Source organism: Struthio camelus, chromosome 4 (assembly GCF_040807025.1).
Source record: "Struthio camelus isolate bStrCam1 chromosome 4, bStrCam1.hap1, whole genome shotgun sequence".
Taxonomy (NCBI): domain Eukaryota; kingdom Metazoa; phylum Chordata; class Aves; order Struthioniformes; family Struthionidae; genus Struthio; species Struthio camelus.
In genome coordinates this window covers 6,485,369-6,502,851 of record NC_090945.1, presented here as the reverse complement: position 1 = coordinate 6,502,851, position 17,483 = coordinate 6,485,369, and the positions used below count along the sequence as shown (strand labels likewise).

General features: G+C 46.5%; 1 protein-coding gene across 2 annotated transcripts in view; it reads left to right on the top strand.

Annotated features, from left to right (window-relative positions):
• Positions 1-17,483, top strand: part of SHROOM3 (shroom family member 3) — a 167,943-nt gene that overhangs the window by 58,117 nt on the left and 92,343 nt on the right. The window contains exon 1 of one of the 2 annotated variants that reach the window (XM_068941206.1): positions 8,950-9,138. The exons of the other annotated variant lie outside the window; for it this stretch is intronic. The gene's annotated coding sequence lies outside the window, so the exon portion shown is untranslated. Of the gene's footprint in view, positions 1-8,949; positions 9,139-17,483 lie in introns of those variants that run through there. 2 annotated transcript variants of the gene reach the window in all.

Sequence of the window (17,483 nt, the reverse complement as noted above, 5' to 3'; positions counted from 1 at the left end):
AAGGTATAACTGGTCCCATTAACAGATGAGAAACTGAGGCAGAGAATGACCAAATGATTTGCCTGAGACTGCCAGGTCTCCGCAGGAGCGGGAAGTGAACCCTTCTGTCAAATCCTGTGCCTAATCCACAAAGACTATCCTTATTTGGGAGACATCTGTGAATAAATGATTTTTCAAGGATGCTCCCTGCTTGCAATTGCTTTGTCTCACCCTCAGCTCAGGAGTCCTCCATGGCAGTTGGCAAGCGTGTTCAGCGTGCTGCACTTCCCTAACAGGGCTGCATGTGTCTAACCTGTCTAAAAGTCTGCTCCTGAAGCCCGTTCCTTTCTTTCAGCCCATTTCTAGTTTCCTCCATATAGCCATTAGGCCCATTTATTTCGAGGGCAGCAGACTCAGATATCTATGTATTTGTTTATTCCTGTAGACCTCAGGCCTGCAACTGGTGTGCCGAGGGGAAGCTTGCTGATACTTTGCACTGCAGTGTGCTGAAGCCAGAGTAAGAACTACTTTGCGTGTCAGGGAATTACAGAGCCTTATCGAGTGCATCTTAGGTGCACTGCTAGCACTCCCTGCTAAATCGAGTTGCGATTTCCTGCCTCACATACCCAGGTGCCAGCATCTCTTGTGTGCTTGCACCTGGCAATGGTGGATTCCGTTTGGTGGTCTAGTCTAGTCCTTTTCCTGCCGTCTGGTTTTTAACACGTTCAGCGTTGCACAACAAATTTACCTTCTTTCTCCTTCCCCTTCCTCCCTTTTTAATGCAGGGCTTTTGTTTTTGTAGAAGGAGGCTTGCGTACTGTCCACAGCAAACTACCTTAGAAAGAGGTTTTTGATACCCAGTTGATCTTTAACCAGATGGAGGAGACTACGTGTTTGACAGCTGAAGCTACAAGCCCTAGAAATAAGGCTCAGTTGTTTAATTGTGAAAGATGAATTTCACTGCCATGCAAAGAAGAGGGTTCCTGTTGTTTTTTCCAGCTTTGTTTCCTCTGTCACTTCTTCTCCAGCTGCAGTATTTGAGTAGGGCGCAATTTAAAAAAGGCCCGGACCTTTTTTGCCGTTTCAGTTGAATCCAGTTGCGTTGCCCATGCTTACATTGGCTGAAGATAAGGCTCCAAATGTGTGCATTGCCTTGTCTGCACTACAACGACCACAGTGGCCTACAGCAGTTGCCAAAAATAGACTTTTCCACAGGTCACTAAACAAGAATGGCTGTCAGAGCGTCACACTGTTTACATAGTTTTACATTCAACATGTTCATAACAGCAGCAATTAGATCACTGAGGCATGATGGCAAATGTAGCCGTTCTGCGAATATCGTGCTGAAGGCAACCAGAGTCACGGGGACAACAGCTCCCAGGCACCCTTTCTGACACGACCACTGTTTGAACTAAGGCCTCTTACAAGCCATTCCTGAGAGTTGCTGTGGTGTTCACTGTTGCCTGGCGCAGGGAGGGCAGAGGTGAAAACACGAAGTCAGTCTCGTTGAGACGTCCGGATGTAGTGAAATGAGCTTTCCACGGGCAGTTCGGGCCACATTCTTGGTGTGGGTGTAAACTGGCACAGCTCCGTTGACTTGAATGGACTTCAAATGAGTTACCTCAGGTCAGAATTTGGCCCTTTGATTCTTTATTCTTGGATCTAGCATCAGTCTTGGTTAATGAGTGCAAAGCTCTATTAAAAGTTTGCTAGTGGAACAGCAAGTAAGACTTATCTGGGGAGAATTACCCGTGGTTTAGTCCCTTACTCTGTATGCTCTGACATGCAGGAGACCTGCAGAGCTCTTCAAGGGTTTTGCGGTTAGCATGCAGGCCAGCACGTAGGCTCTGACCTGTGGTGTGAGGGGCTTTGATGGTTCCACTTGCATTTGCAGAGCTGAATCTGCGTGAAACATAAATCTCGGAAGAGCAGTGTCCTAAAGCAAAACCTATTGATAATTTCCAAGGTGCGCGTGCAGCATGTGTGTCTCTTTGCACGTATCCTACCATAGCGATGTGAGCTACCATAGGAAGCCTGTGCAGGTGTTATTTATGTAGCATATATAACATTATATCAACGATGAAACACATTGGGTTCCTATAGCAAATAGTTGCCCTAACATCTCGTTCTACTCTCAAGGCTTGACGTAGGACCCAGTGGCACACGAGAGCAGCCTTTCTAAGCTGACTGCAGTAAAAGCCACCCAGCAGCCTTGTTCTCCAGGACAGCCCATGAGCAACTCCTCTGCTAATGCAAATCAGCGACAGCTTGAATGGGGAGGTGGTGCCATGGGCTCAGCGCTAGCTTTCACCTGTGAGATAAATACTGCAATTAAAGTGCTTGGCTGCCATTGTGCCTGGTGCCTGCTAACAGCTTTACCTGCTCCAAGGGCTGGTGTTTGCCCAGTTCTCATAGTATGCTTTATGCAGAGTGAAAGATGTCTGGCTATATCATCTCTCACTTTGTGGGGCAGCTCTCCCGTGAGATCTAAGTAAACGCGGAGGTACAAACATAGCAGAGATTGGTATTCAAGGCACTTGATTTTCTGTTTCCGGTGTTAATGGTAAGTAGCTTGTGTCTGTCCTAAACTTAGCAGTGCCTGCAATTATGCTGAGAACGGCTTCCCTCGATATGTGGTTAACGGAAGTGAGCAAAAGCTGTACTTAGCTGGCCCAAGAGATGGTTTTCTGAAGCTCCTGTGTGTTTGGCCACGAGTGTGTTGATAGCTGATGGCTTTTTTGCAGATTATACTGGAATTCCAATCCCCCCTCTCTCTAGAGGGAGAGCGTGTTCTTTCGTAGGCTGATTCAGACCTTACTCAGCTGTCTGTTTAGTTTATCTTTCAGCTGTTCAGGGCTGGAAGATAAGCTGGAAGGTTGAAGTGAATGAAAAATGAATTTCTGGACAATTTGAAATACAGAAATGGGCAGTCTGAGAAACTTCAGACTTCTCAACTGATACAAGTTTTCCTTTAACTTCAACCAAGTGATGATATTTTACCCCAGCTGAAAGTCTGCCTTTGTGAAGCTAGTGGAAGGTAAACACAGGAACAGCAGGATGCCAGTGTAATACAACATGCATGTCATATTGTTATAATATGAATTGTGTGCACCATGCCATAAATACATGTATGGAGTCTAGAATGCCTGCTAGTTTGACATGCACAATTAGTGTTATTATGGATAGTGTTATTTTGCTGTATCACAGCTGTATGCACAGGTCAAGGTAACATTGTACTAGGCACTGTATGTTCACAGAACCGAAAGATGCTCTAAACCTGAAGGATTTAAACGTGACTTTGTCATTAAACCGTACTCAGAAGTAATCTTTCACAGTGAGCTGGTTCTCCTGAACAATCTCAAGTAGAACCACTTTGCTGTTTCTACCATTGTCTGTTTCTTATGTGCTACCAAAAGCTGTTTTTTGAATACTTCAGATTATTTTTAAAATATCTGTTAAAGATTTCTTGCCATGCTTTTCCTGGGAGGCCCAGGCACCAGAGCAGTTCCAAGTCAATGATACTGTTTAGTGCTGAAAGCCACCCCTACCTCTAGAAGTGATGTAGGGGGAAAAAAAATCACTGCTCGAGTCTGAGGTCTCGGGCTCTTACTTAGAAGCAAACAACACGTAAGGTAGGTGGAAAATACTGTAGTTAGCAGAAGGGAAAACTTCAGGTGAATTTTTTGTAAAGGGAAAAGCAGGTCTGTGATTCTGGGGATGCCTTAAACTGAGGAATAAGTGCCAGTGAAGGAGATTAGGGGGCAAGCGTTGTGGAGAAAGATAAGATAAATCCCTTTGTTAAGTAGCTTGTTCCATACAATGTATGGAGCACACCTAAGCAGTGAAATCTGAAATTTTTTCCCTCTAGTATACTACCTGGCATTTCCTGTCTTGCACAGTCAAAAGTTAGTGGTTATTTGAGGAATGGAACTAAATGTTTTGAGTGACTGTCCTGGGCCTAATCTGCTTGATTTTTGCTGTCACTAGAAAAAAGCATTGTGCTGGGTAGAAGATTAGTTTTATGTAACTGGGAGTTAGGTCATGGAGATTGGATCTTTAATGTTTGTACTTCTTTACATGATTTTAAAGAGTTGCCATTATGAAGTGTTTCATGTTTTCATTTCAGGTGGTCCTAGATACTAGAAGGTAAAGTAATTTTTTTTTTTAAGGCAAGTATGGCTTTGTGATGCAGGGGGAATATATATGTTTACATAAACAATATATGTGTATAGATATATGTGAGAGTATGGGTGTGTCTACCTGAATAACTTTATTACCATATGTTTTTCTGCATCCTTTTCTTTTATATTTAGCTCTGAAGCTGCTTTGTAGAACTTTAAGTTCATAGTCTCACTCTTCCTGTCCAGCTACTTTGTTTTCAGTTCTGTAGAGTCACTTACTGTGCTTTTTCTTAGCCTAAAAGGCTCAATGTGTTTCCTTTTATGGCTTAATGGGAGGAAATGAGCTCCAGCTTATGAAGTTCACTGAGCAGTCTGATATGAGGGCTTGGCTGATTGCTTGTTTAGCAGCAGTGGCAATCAGCTCATTTGTTCTCCTCTTCTGGCATATCATAAATGTGAACACAGTTCATCTCCTTTAGTTAATAAGTTCTGAAAAAGGTAATTGTTAATGATGTGCTAAGGAGGGTGGAACACAGGGACAGAAATACTCTTATTCTCCCAAAAGTGGTATTTCATATTTTTGCAAAGAATCATATTACCTGTAGGTAAAAGCAGATTCCTCTTCCATATTTCTTTCTGGATTACTATTAGTGTTACAGTAATGTCCCGGTGTTACAATAGGCCCCAACCAGGACTGAGATCATGCTGGGAAAGGCACCATACACATGTATGTTTGGTGAGAAGCTGTTTCTGCCTCCAGGAGCCTTGAGGCTAACAATACAAATCAGGTAAAAGAGGAGTGGGGATAGAAAGCATTATTCTTTATTTTCCTATTGTGCTGAAAGCTGTACAAAATGAAAGGATTAAGCTTATCCTTGGCTATAGCTTGAATCTGCGTGTCCATTTTTGTACTTCCCTACAGAATCCCCATACGACATGGGTCACGTGGCTTATTTTCTTGACACATCTGTGGCCTTGTCCTCCATGCTGAGCAGTGATACTCTGGGAGGGGAAACGTTTTATAGCGCTCAGATGTGGTGACAACCAGGCGTGTCAGTGGGAAGCTGCCTAATTCAAGGAGGGGGTGGACTGAGAGCCCAAGCATGGGTGCACTCCTGCAAACACCAGCCCCGTAGCAGCAGGCTGACGTGCTGCTGAGCGCCGGGATCGTCTCATGCTTATGCAGTCCCTGAGCTGCAAACTGCTGGGGCCTGAGAGGGTATCTGGTGTAAGGAAATATTTGTTCTGTTCTTCTCTCAAGGTGTCTGCTTTTGGTCACTGGCAGGGAGAAGACGCTGGGCTACGTGGGCCTTCGCTCTGCCCCAGCAAGGGCCAGTCGTATGGTCTCAGACAAATCTGGTCCTAAGCACCTCACTCAGACTGCTGTGGCAAAATCAGGAATTAAACCCAGACATCCTGAATACGTAGACCTGTACCGTAGTTACAAAGTCGTTCTTTCAGCAACCAATTTCTAATTTCTATTGCTCAGGGTTTTTTTTTTTTTTTTTTTTTTTTAAAAAGGGGGGGGCAGGGGGAGAGTCTCCCACTCTGCCTGATAAATGACCACATCGAAGTGTGGGAGGAAAATGTCAGTAAGGTTCCTCCTTAGAGCTGATTCCAGCCCACGGAAATCAGTGAAAAGATTCCCACAGACTCAGAAAGGCTTTGGCTCAGAGCCTCACTGAGCAGTGATTTCCCTCATTGACCAGGAGAAAATGGGCTGTTCCTAGACAGAGGGGAAGCTGCTGGCGTTTTTACAAAAAGCCAAATGCCAGCACAGTTCTTCAAAGAACTCTTTGGGCTAATCCTTTCCTCTTATGACACCAGTGTAATTTTGTGTCATACGCTGACAGAATGCCAAAAAATTACCTCAAATAATTCCAAGTTTTGTGAATGAAATTAATTAGAATAGGGATTGTCTTGCTCCCCACTCTTTAGCAATGCAGCAGTGTGTTTCCAGAGCGCTGCTATCCAGTGTAGCTATTTTTCCTTCCGTGATGAGGAGCTGGAGAAAGGAAGGGTTGGTGCACATGGAAATTTTAAGACTGACAGCTTGAGAGACCAAAGCTGGCATTAGCAGTGGTTAAGAGCGGAGGGTGGTCTTGTGACTAGCACTGCTGTAGGTTTGGTTGTGGACTCCCCCCCAGGTTTCCGGTGTGCTCTTGGTCATGTTTCCTTCTTGTCTCTCGGCTGCCCGTCTGCCAGACGTCACTGATGCTCTGCTCCACCTCCAATGTGGTGTAAGGTCTTTTGGGCAGGGGATTTTCTTTTAATGTGCATCCTTTTAACATCCTAACAAAAATAAGTCTTGATTTGGTTTCTTAAGCGATTACTAGAAGTAATGAGACTGGTCCTCAGTGGATCTAAATGGGTCTGACTGTGCCGAAACCCATCAGGGCCCTGATGTGTTGTTTGTGCAGCATTTCTGAGGTCTGTACAGCACGTTCCTTGGTAAGCACATGATTTAAAATTTGTTTATGTGTAGGATCAAACTGGTAAGTCTCTTGACTATTGAAAGCATCAGTATTTTCATTAGAGACACTTTCTATGCGTTCCTCAAAATGGTTGCAGTTTCTGTCTCGTTAGGGAAGACCAATAATAAACCTGGAGCAGACAGCTAAGGGAAGAACAGAACATAGTTTTGAAATCATTGGCAACAGGTTTCCTGTCTAGGATTTAATTAGCTATAACTTAAGGCTGTCAGGCTTTTAGGTAATTTTCCATGGTGGCTGGTAAACGTGGGGGAGAAGATCTAGATATGATTTCTGAAAAAGACTTAGGCCACAGCGTGGGCAACATGAAAATGCCTTTGCTATCTAAAAACAGATACCAGCCACCATAACGTATTATCCTGTATAGGGCACAAAAGACTGACCCCTCATCCCAGACGGTATTAGAAACACAGAATTCCTAGCCACCGCCATTCTGCGTTAGCTGCTTAGTGCCACCAAGTGCTCGGGATTAGTTTGCCATCTTCAGGCAATAATCAAGCTATCAGAAAGTAACACCAGAGAGGCTGGGGAATCTGCCAGTGCTGTAAAATGTGCCTTTTAGGGTGTGAATCTCCCTCTTGGAGTTTCCTGAGGGTTGAGTTGGAGCTGGGTCAGAGCCTGATTAATGAAAGTCTGAACAAACAAGCCTGCGTTCTTGGGCTGGTCTGTACCTGTGGCTGTGTCTGGGCTGACCCTTAGTCAAAGGGGCAAATACCTGGACTTGAGTGAGGTGCTGGTTACCTGTACAAGTGCAAAGGGCTGCAGGATGACAGCTTCCAAGGGTAGCTGCAGGGAGAGCACTGGGAATAACTGAATTTCATCATCTTTATTGTTAAGATGCTCCAGTTGCATTGCTTTAATGTCAAGAGTTGACTATCAATATGACTGTTTTACAAGGGGCTTTCAGTTGCCTGACACTGATATATACTGCTATATACATATCCTTAGCGTGGTTAACTATTTATTTTGCTCAGCTGTCCTAATTACCCTTGAATATAAAGCAATTTCTCAAATGCTTTTTCCATCACTTCCTCCTTGCGCTAAGGCTCCCTTTGGAAGGGAGATGATGAGGTCAGAAAAGGCTAATGAAAGCTAGCATAATCCTGGATTTACTTCAGTAAAACAGATGTTGGTGTGAAGCGGCCACTGTAACCACTTTCCTTTTTTAATGACTGGGCTTGGATGGGTCTCCCAAATCCCATGGTGTTGTTTCTCCCTTGTGGCTGCGTAAATGGAATATCTCAGTCAAAAGAGTAATGAAGAGCACAAACTACGCCGTATCGAACGAGCTTTTACATGCACAGGTCTCCTTGTCTGTAGCCAAAAGGCAGCCTATCTCACTCGCGCGAGTGCAGGTGGACAAAGTAGTCATGTCTATGAGCAGAGATAAAAACATTGGTTCCATCAGTGGCTCTGGAATATGGAACAATCTCTTTTTTTTTTTTTTTTCAGAAACTTCAACTTTCTGCCTGCTTTGACTTTGGTGTTAGAAGGGAGACAGGGTTGATCTTTGTTACCATTTTCATGGAGGTTATACACGTGTAAATAGATCATAACTTACCCGTTTCTATGGAAAGTATGCCTAAGCTAATTAAAATCAGTAATTTTGGTTTAAAAATCCTGTATTTCAGAAGCTGAAAAGAGCTGGGCAACTCAGCTCACAGTTACCTCTCTAGTCTTCTGTTTACCAGGCTTTTAAAAACGATTGCTGCTCTGAGGTGAGCTCACGAGAGGCAAGGGGAGGCAGTGAGTGCAGTCCTCCCACTCTGGGAGATGGGAAGCTCCTCCAGGATGCTGCTTTTTTGCCTGGAGAACTGGGTTCGGTTTCTCAGCACTCAGGAGCTACCACTTTGGCGCAGGAGAAGAGGCAGTGGGAGCCACAGAGCTGCTGGGTGGGCAGAAGGGAACCATCGTGGGGGTCATTTTCAACCCCTGCAGCTGTGGTCAAATTATTGTGCCCTGACCCATGGGCTAGCTACCTCCTGTCCATCATGAGTCTTTATCCCCAGCCCTCACTCCCAGTTATTTTTTCCGGATGAAATGTGGGTGGTGAATTTCAAAAGAATCAGTAAATAAAGTCTGGGTGACTGAAAACACTTCTTTATTAAATATAGTTTCTTTTTTCCTCTCTCCCCCCAAAAAAGCCTAATATTAATTACAAAAGGGGGCCAGCCACCCGTCTGCTGGAGCAGTAATACGTGAGGGTCATGACGGAGCTGACTGGCACTTTCACTCAGCAAATTTCCCCCTTTCCTCACGGTCTCAGCTCCTGTCTGTCAGGCCTGCTGACGACTGCTTGGTAGGAGGGCAGTAATCTGAGCTGCCTCCACTGAGCAAACCTCTTGCTTTTTACTGCCAGATTAGTCCTGAGGTGCCTCTGCGCGCAGCACCTGTATCTGCGACTTATCTTAATCGCTGTGCTCCTGTTCCTCCACTTCCTGAGGCGGTGCTGTCATTCCCTCCTCTGAGGACCACGCTCACCAAATGGCAGGCTGCCCCCGCCGCAAGGATGGGAATACCTGAGACTCGCTCTGGTAACTCCTACGGTAAGCAGCCTCTCGATGGCTACAGCAAAGCTGGCACGGCTTTGTGCCTGCGGCGGCGGTCGCACCTCGCAGCAGGGCTTCAGGAGAAGGGGAATAGGCATCGTAAGGAGCCTGTTGGTCCTAAGCGGTGTGGGTCCTTCAGAGCAAATGGGTGTCCGGGCGATGCCTCAGGAGATTATTCAGCCACTGTTGTGAACGAGCTCGCAGCAAACAGGGAGCTGGTGCAGCGCTGTTCAGGCCCTGTTGCTGGGGAAGGTCTTGAGTTAGTATAAGAAAATCCATTTACTGGACTTTAGCCTAGAAGTGTGCCAGAAGCCCACGGGGCAGCATGAACTTCTGAGAGCCTCCAGAGTTGTGCAGGATGTTTAAGGCATTTCCTCCCCTGATGTCAGTAGGTATGAATAATACCATGTACTTAGGATGCTGAATCTCTTGAGCAGAGAGTCTGACTTACGCATACACAATGACAAGTAGGGTATGTTTTTATCACTTCACAATCTGGAATATATAAGTTGCCTTTTTTAAAAAAAAGTTTAATCTTGTATTAGTTGATTGAGAGTTGTTCAAGTTAAGTGTCAAAGCAGGCCAACACGTTGTGTTGATGTTTAGTGCAGGTGGGCTAGCCCTACAGACTAGGGTATGTTCTTATTGTTTGATTAATACAGTAACAACGCAGACAGTAGAAAGAGAATGTGAAGGAGACTGATTGCCGTCTCTTACGAATCAGTCTAGCTCCAGTATAGTACAGGTGTGCACCAATTTACATTAGTTGGAGACCTGTCATATATTATACACACGTATGTACCCTTTTAGATTGTTTGTGACATCATAAAACTAAGTTCATTGAACTTTAATTTTGATTATTTTCCGAGATATTCGCTCCTTTAGTAAACCCATTAACTAGTCTTTAAACTCATTAGTCACTTTATTACTGCTAGTGTATCTTTAACTTTGGGTTTGTTTGTTTTGGTAAATGTGGGCCAAGTCTTTTGCTGGGCACTTCCATTGTCGTCGTAGCTGTGCTGGTTTTTCACAAGGTGATGGTCCAGTCCATCTGGTGAAGGTTGGCAGTGTGGGTAAGAGTAAGGTCAACTAGTGCTAGTGAAATACCAGGGTCTGTTTCCCTGGCAATAGAAGAAGGGGTGTTTTCTGCTGTAGGTTATCTGCCGAAGAGTGTTTCAAGGCAATTTTCTGTCCTGAAGTCACAAAAGCAGTGACTGTGGCTTATGAGTACAGCGTACTCTGCCTTGTCTAATACACACTTACTGCTGCAAATTTTAAAGGGCAAGGAGATTTTTGACAATAAAACTGGAATCACTTGCAGCAGCAAATGCCCGTTACTCTAGAAAAGAGACTGCCCCAAATTTTCTCCTTTTGCCTTGCTTATAAGCCAGCTTTTTATAACCAAATTCAAAAAAAGTCTGGTCGGGGCAAGACTGACCCTGTGCTGTCGGCTGCAGTGCTGGGAGCCCTCCGTTGTCCTCGCCCAGGCCGGCTGCCCGACCTGAGGAAGATGTATGAGCAGATGCTCATGCCTGTGCGTGTTTGCCTGCAGTCAAGAGCATATTTGCTTAAATCATGCCTTCAAGAGCAGGCTTAATCCATATGTGAGCAGCCCTAGAGATCCGAAAGGCTGGGGAGCTGGCGAAGATGCACAGCATAGAGAAAAGAGGCTGTTTTACAGTGCGGATGCTGTCACCCCGAGGCATGCCCACGAGCCAGTGCTGGTGCCCAAGGAACTTCCTGTCCTGCAGGACTCGTGTATGTTAACCATGAGGCTGCGGGGAGCTTGGCAAAGGAGGAGGGTCACATCATCCCAGCCTCTGTCTCTCCAGGGCTGTGGCCCCCTCCAGAGAGGGGCTGCAGGCTCGCGGCATTGCAAGCCAAACATTCGGCCATAAATTAGCGTGGAAAATCTTGTACGGGCAAGGGATTAGTGAGGGTCCTAATCCACTGCCCACGTGAGTCGTTTGAAATCTCCCGTGGCCTTGCTAGCAGCTCCTAGATGAACCAGTCATGTATTTCTTCTCTGTTCCCGGGAATGATGGGAGTGGTGTGATTTGGTGATCTGTATTGTTCAATGTGAAGATAGGTGATGTACGTTGTGCCTGGGATTTGAAGAGATGCCTAAGAGACCTGAATTACAGAGACTTGGTGGTCACTTCCATCAAGTAAATTGAAAAAATCATCTAGGGATGATACTGTCGTTTTATCTGATACGTTTTGTAGCGTCTTAAAGATAGTCTCTCTGAAGCCTTCAAAGGGTTAAAAGCCATACTTCATAAAAACACAAGTGGCTGAACAAATATCAGATATTAACACTTACTTCAGTTGCCAAAGCTGGACGTTTCTTTCCATTTTTTTAGAAGTTACAGCCTGCAGGGACCAATTAACAATAAGCTGTAGCGACTTGGCTGTTACAGGGCAACCCATGTGCATAGGCACTCGCAGGCTGTGCCAGCATCTCCTTTGTTCAATAAAAGTAACAGCAGGAATTTGATTAAAGACAGACAGAAAAGAGAAGGAGGGAGAGAGAAACGTAGGAATGGTTAAAGAAAGAGCCACCTGGAAACTTCATTCCTCCTTTATTTCTAACTTAAGCTCATAAATACCAAATCTAAACCAGTGCATGTGTGCATGCGAGAGAGAAGGAAAATTTCCTACGTGCCTGCACAGAAAAGACTGTGCCCACAGTCCCACAAACCGGCTTTTGGCAGAAGTCAGATTAGCAGAAGTCACAATAGTCTTTTCTCAAACTTCATGTTTGTTCTTTGTCTGCAGCGGGGGGGGGGGGGGGGGGGGAAGCGAGGGGAAAAAAACCTTTTTTCCCCAGTGCTTTGGCATGGCAGTGCTTAGGAGGGTCAGGCGAGGCACGGCAGAGGATTTTGGCTGGACCTGCCGACGAGCGGAGCGAGGGCGTTTCCCGGGCTGCCCTGGAGCAGCCCTGCCGCTTGGCACAATGAGCCTGGCCAGCTGCACGCGTCTAGGGCCGCGCGTCGCCGGTAGCCTACAGCATCTGCTGCTTTGTCTCCTCTGTTGTTATCAACCCCAAAAAAGGGGGGGAGGGGGAGTGACTCTGGAGCCAAATGCAAATGAGCCCCAAAGAGCCCCCTTAGGCGTGATCAGCAAGCGACAGGCAAATCACGTTCAAATTCCTCACCGCAGAGCTGGCATGCCTGCTGTTTGGGTGTAGGGGACCAGAACAGTACGATTAAGAGTCAAACGTGCGCGCGGGAGCGACGGCCGATGGACTTGTTCAGTAGGCTCCTTTGGCCAGGTGCTGGGAAGGCTCTGCTGCCTGCTCGCAGGCACACTTTCCTCCTCGTGCAGGGTTTTGCCGGGAGCGGAGGGGCAGGCTGAAGCTGCAAAGCCTTCAGCAGCGGGGGCTGCAGCAGGCTTTGCTCCAGGGTTTTGTATGTTTGGGGTTTTCTTGCAGATAACCTTGCCCAAGCCCAGGCTAGGTGAAGCAGCAAGCACAACGCTGTGCCGGGACTTCGTTGCTGCTCAGAGTCTCTCTACCTCGCTCCCGTCTTCCCCCCTCTAGCAGGCTGGAGGCCTGGGCCTCCGATTGACAAACCAGAGAAGTAAATCACTTTCTCCCAGCGATTCGAACCCTCAAAAGAAAGCGTTGGCTCTGCAATCGGATACGGCAGCCTGGTGGTTACATCTGCTGGGGAAACGCGGGCCACGGGGAGGGCCGGCAAAAGGCAGAGGGGACGGAAGGAGTGAGCATCCGCCCACGGCTTAAATCGGGTCGCGGCGCGCGCGGCAGCTCAGCGCGGGGCACCTCGAGGAGAGACGCCGACAGAGCGTCGAGGGGGCCGGGCCGCCTGCTGCGGCCGGAGGTATGCGAGGAATGCGAACGGTATGCTTGAGCGGACAGCTTCAGAGCGGGGCGCGGGGTGGCCCTCGCTGCCATCTGTTGTGAACCCTGTGGGCCCATGGCAACAGCGTCTCAGGAATGGGTTGGGGCTTTTTTGTTTCTTTTTTTTTTTTTTATGAAGAGATTCTTCCCGGCCCTCTTCCCTGCTCCTGCACACGCATACTCATGAATAAGCGGGGTCAGGGCTTGGATTCCTGCTATAGCGATGCCTGTCAAAGGAGGAGAGGGTCTTTTGGCGCTCAGCTTGCGTTTGGTTTGGGAGGCTGTCGTCTTTCTGAGCAGTGACGTTCGAGGAACGTGAACTGATGTATGTGATTTATTGTCGATTGCCAAAATATCCTCTTGTACAAATCAGTAGTAAGTCCGTATTTGCCATGAGGTGTTTTCAGGAAAGTCTCTGGTAGATGTATACCCACCCAGTTTTCCTTCTTGGTCAAGTGCAGACCTCTTCTGGCTTGTTACTACAGGTGCTAAGGTTATAACTTCTGTAGCTAATCCCTATTTATTGTACCTGTCAATTCAGGCCCAGTTGTACCTTTCTTCAGGCGCCATGTTGTACCTGAGGGCTTTGCTGCAAAGTCTAGTGGACGGGGCCAGCTCCTCAGAGGTTACAGTGTGGCTCCGCCAGTGTCAATGGGAGTTAGACTTTTGCGCCAGGAGAGATTTTACCACTTAAGAACTCCGTCTCCTAACAGTGTTTCAACGGCATGGTGCCTGGAGGGGTTAATGCTGAAAGAGCCTTTATTCAGGCAGCAGGAGTAGGAATGGGCTTCTCTGTCTGAGTGGATGGTTTTACCTCTTCCCTTCCCCTGGAAAATCACTTCTGAAGTGCATGCTTTTTTCTCTTCTCACACCCTGACTTTTTTCCTGCTGTCAGGTAACTGTGGCCTCATTCCTGTAAATTGCTCAACCGCCTGCCCTGACTCAGCAAAGTGGATTGTTTTTAAGCAAGTGTTTTAATTCCTGTAAGGCAAGGAATTATATGTTGCAATTTTGCGTAAGAGTTTCAAGAGGTGTGCGGTGAGACATTAGGAAGTTAGGGCTGCTTAACTTTTCCAAACAGTGTATTGATTCCTTTAGTGGTTCCTACTTCCGTATTTCTGTGCCTAACAGCCTGTTATAAATACAGCCATGTGCAGAGAAACCCCCCTAGACAAAGCGGGGTCAGAGAACCGGCAGACTGAAGGAAAGCTCTCAGACATGGCATACCACTCCGGAAGATCTTATGTATGGGGAGAGGGAGGAAAAAAATCGGGGGGGGGGGGGGAACAACCCTCCACGCTCTCGACTGTGTTTGAAGTCAGGCACGCGGCTATAGCGGCTGGATCACGGGGAAGAGAGTATAATTTCAGTGAAAGCTGATAGGTACATGGTGGGGGTGAATGTCTCCCTTCAGGTATTTATTATCACTTGACAGCTGTCACTTTCCAGTAGGTGATTTGCCTTCCTGTCAGCTCTCTGAGAACTAGGTGTCTTTGCCTGAGGTTGGAGAGAAGGGTAAAAATCCTGCTTTCAAGTGTGGGTATCATTTAACCATGATAAGAAGGCAAGTAAAGCATTTCTGCTGCAGGACAGCTGTGGAGAACAGGGAAGTAAAGTCTTTCTGGGCTTACTGAGATGGGGAAAAACAAGTCATTAAAATCTGATACCTACCTGCCTTTAATGAGAGAAGGGTTGCTCTACGAAAGAATCCCAGCCCTATCACTGCAGAACTATCTTCAGGAGCCATTAGCCTTTCACCTGCTCATGTTTTTCTTTTACTTTTGATCTCGCTCAGGCAAAATAGCTATGCTTCTGTAACAGGAGATTTAGCTGTAACAAGGAACTTACTCAGTGAGAATTGCACTCTGGCATCCCTTCTTTTCAAGTAAAGGACCTGTTGAAGAACTAGGGGAGTAAGATGGGGGGAAAAGCAGCAATAGCAGGAGGCAGAGAATGTGCAGGCTTCGCTTCTTGGGTGTTCCTGGCTGAGCAGCGAGATGTGGATGATCTCTGCACTGGCCAAAGGACCAGGAGAAGAACTCCCTTTGCCCATATTTGCTTGGATGCAAAGTACTATAGGCCTGATCCAAGGCCCTTCATGGCAGTGGGAAAGCATTCACTGACTTTAGGGAGCTAGCCGTCCCACAACACATACAGTTAGTGTACAGCCAGTGTAGCTCCTTTCCGCCAACTGCCCTTGCATAGACAGGAAGGGGCTTAGAAAACAGCACTTAAAATTAAGCACTTGGTGTCCTTTGTCATGCTTACTCCTGCAGTGAGCCAGTATGGATTTTTATGGATTTTTTTTTCCTATGGTTCTACAGTGCTCACTGCATCTTTAGTCTCTCCCCACCAACTTCTTTTGTCAGCAGTTGGGGACCTTGGTCTCTTAAATGCAAGCTCGAACTGTAAGCAGAATTGTTGTACAAGCATGAGGCTGTTAATATTTCTGGCCTCACTAGAAGAAGTGAGGAACAAGAGCGAGCTAAAAATGGGTGTTACGAGCTGCGCTGAGCAGAAACAAAATCCAGCTTAATTTAGAATAAACTGCCAGTCTTAACTGTACCTTAGCATCTAGTTATCCCTTTCATTTCTTGGTTTGCTGCCTTCTCTGCTCGAAGGCTGTTGTAAGGTAAAATCAGATCCTTCATCCTTGCATGGACGCTCCCATAATCCCTGCTGAAAGTAGAAGTGGTGTTGGCTTGTCTTATTTTTTGACAGTGGGATCAGTAAAGGAAGTGTGGAGATGACTGAGCTCTGTTCAGTCTCATTCTCTCCTCGGTGTTTATTAAAGAGTTTGGCACTTCACTCCATCTTGAGGAACACTTTAAAATCAAACCAGAACTGCAGGCTGGGTTCTTTACTGAGACAGAGCACTGTTGCCCACTCATGTGACATGTAATACTTGTTTTAAAGCTCCAGCTCCTGAGCCATCAGATTTGTGAAGCTATTGACTTTTATCAATTTGAAGTTTCTAGCCCTCATGATTCAAAGCCCAGAAGACGAGTCAACCTCCCCTGTATACTGCTTGCGGGAAGGAGATGACTTGTAACCTACGCTGCTGATTAGGTAAAAATAGTTTGCTCCCATCCCTGCTCCTGGAGCCACAGAAAATCCAGCCCGTGGCGTAAAGGGAGCATCTGTTCATCTCAAGAGTTTTGCATGAGGCTGCTCCAGCTGAAATCTCTCTCTTTGCAATAGTACAGCAGCGTTTATCATTACATTTATCATTACAACTCCTTTGGGCACGGGAGAGGAAGGAAATGAATTGCTTCCTTTGGCATCATTTCAGTACACTCTTCCATCCTGAGAAGCATCGAAGTTTCAGGAGTGGAGAGAACTGTCTGCAACAGCATAACTGTCTAATGAAGCCCCCTGCTGAAGGGGTGGTTCTCTCCCACTGTCAGTCTGTCTTTGTTCATGCCACAAGGAGCTGGCCATAGGAGTAAACGAATCTTGAGGGAAAAATTAAAGCCTCCTCTCTGTGCTCATTTCTAAGAACAGCTATCGCTAGGTTTGCACAGAAGTTGCCTCTTCCTTGCATACGACCTCCCTAGACGTGCTTAAACAACGTCTAAGGGATTGGGAGGCACCATGTAATACGGGGCTGTCCTAGTAGTTCACCTTATTGGCAGTCTTGTTTTGGCCAGTGGTCAGCACAGGAGGTTCAGGAAATAGCCCCTGCATATACCTCCTTGGACAAAACTACTGTGGTGGGAAACGTCATGGCAGGACTACAAGCGGAGGCTGGCTCCAGGCAGGAGAACTGTCAGTGTAAACTGCCACGTCTGTCCTAGCTAGCCCAGCTGGAGATCCTGGGGACAGGGACAGTCAGCAGTTCTGCCTTGCTGTTGCTGCTGAGGGCATCAGAGATTGTAAAGCTCGCTCAGTCACCTCTCGTCTCAGTTTCCTGGTGCTCTAGATAGTCTTCCTCAAGCAGCAGTCATCCCCCCCACCCAAGAGTCTACCTACCACTTGTAATTAAATGCAGCTGCTTGTGCCTGTGGCTTGTGATGGGAAGCCCAGCTGCCTGAATCCTCTTCCTTGTGTTATTCCATAGTCTGTTTCTCTACCTAACGTTTTGCTGCTCTTGTCGCTGTTCCTGCGCTACAACAGGGCCGCCCAAACTCCTTCGGTTCTTGAACGTTTTCCACCGCAGCCCCTACATGCAATATTAGAGGATCTTTGATGGTGATTCCTTTGTGCGTTTGTTTAACTGAAACTGGGTTCTGCCTCAAATCCAGTCCCATTTTATTTCAAAAGTTCTCCATCCTCTATGTGCACGGAAATTCCTTTGCTAACGACGAAGGAGTGAAAAAGGATGTGAGAAATCTAGTTTGTCCCTTGTACTTGCAAGTACATCTGAGTATGCCAGTTGTCCGTATGTCTGTCTGTCTTCCTTTTGTCTATGGATATCAAAAAGCAGAAAATGCCAGGAATGTCACATCCTATTGAAGTTATACTGACATTATATTCAAAG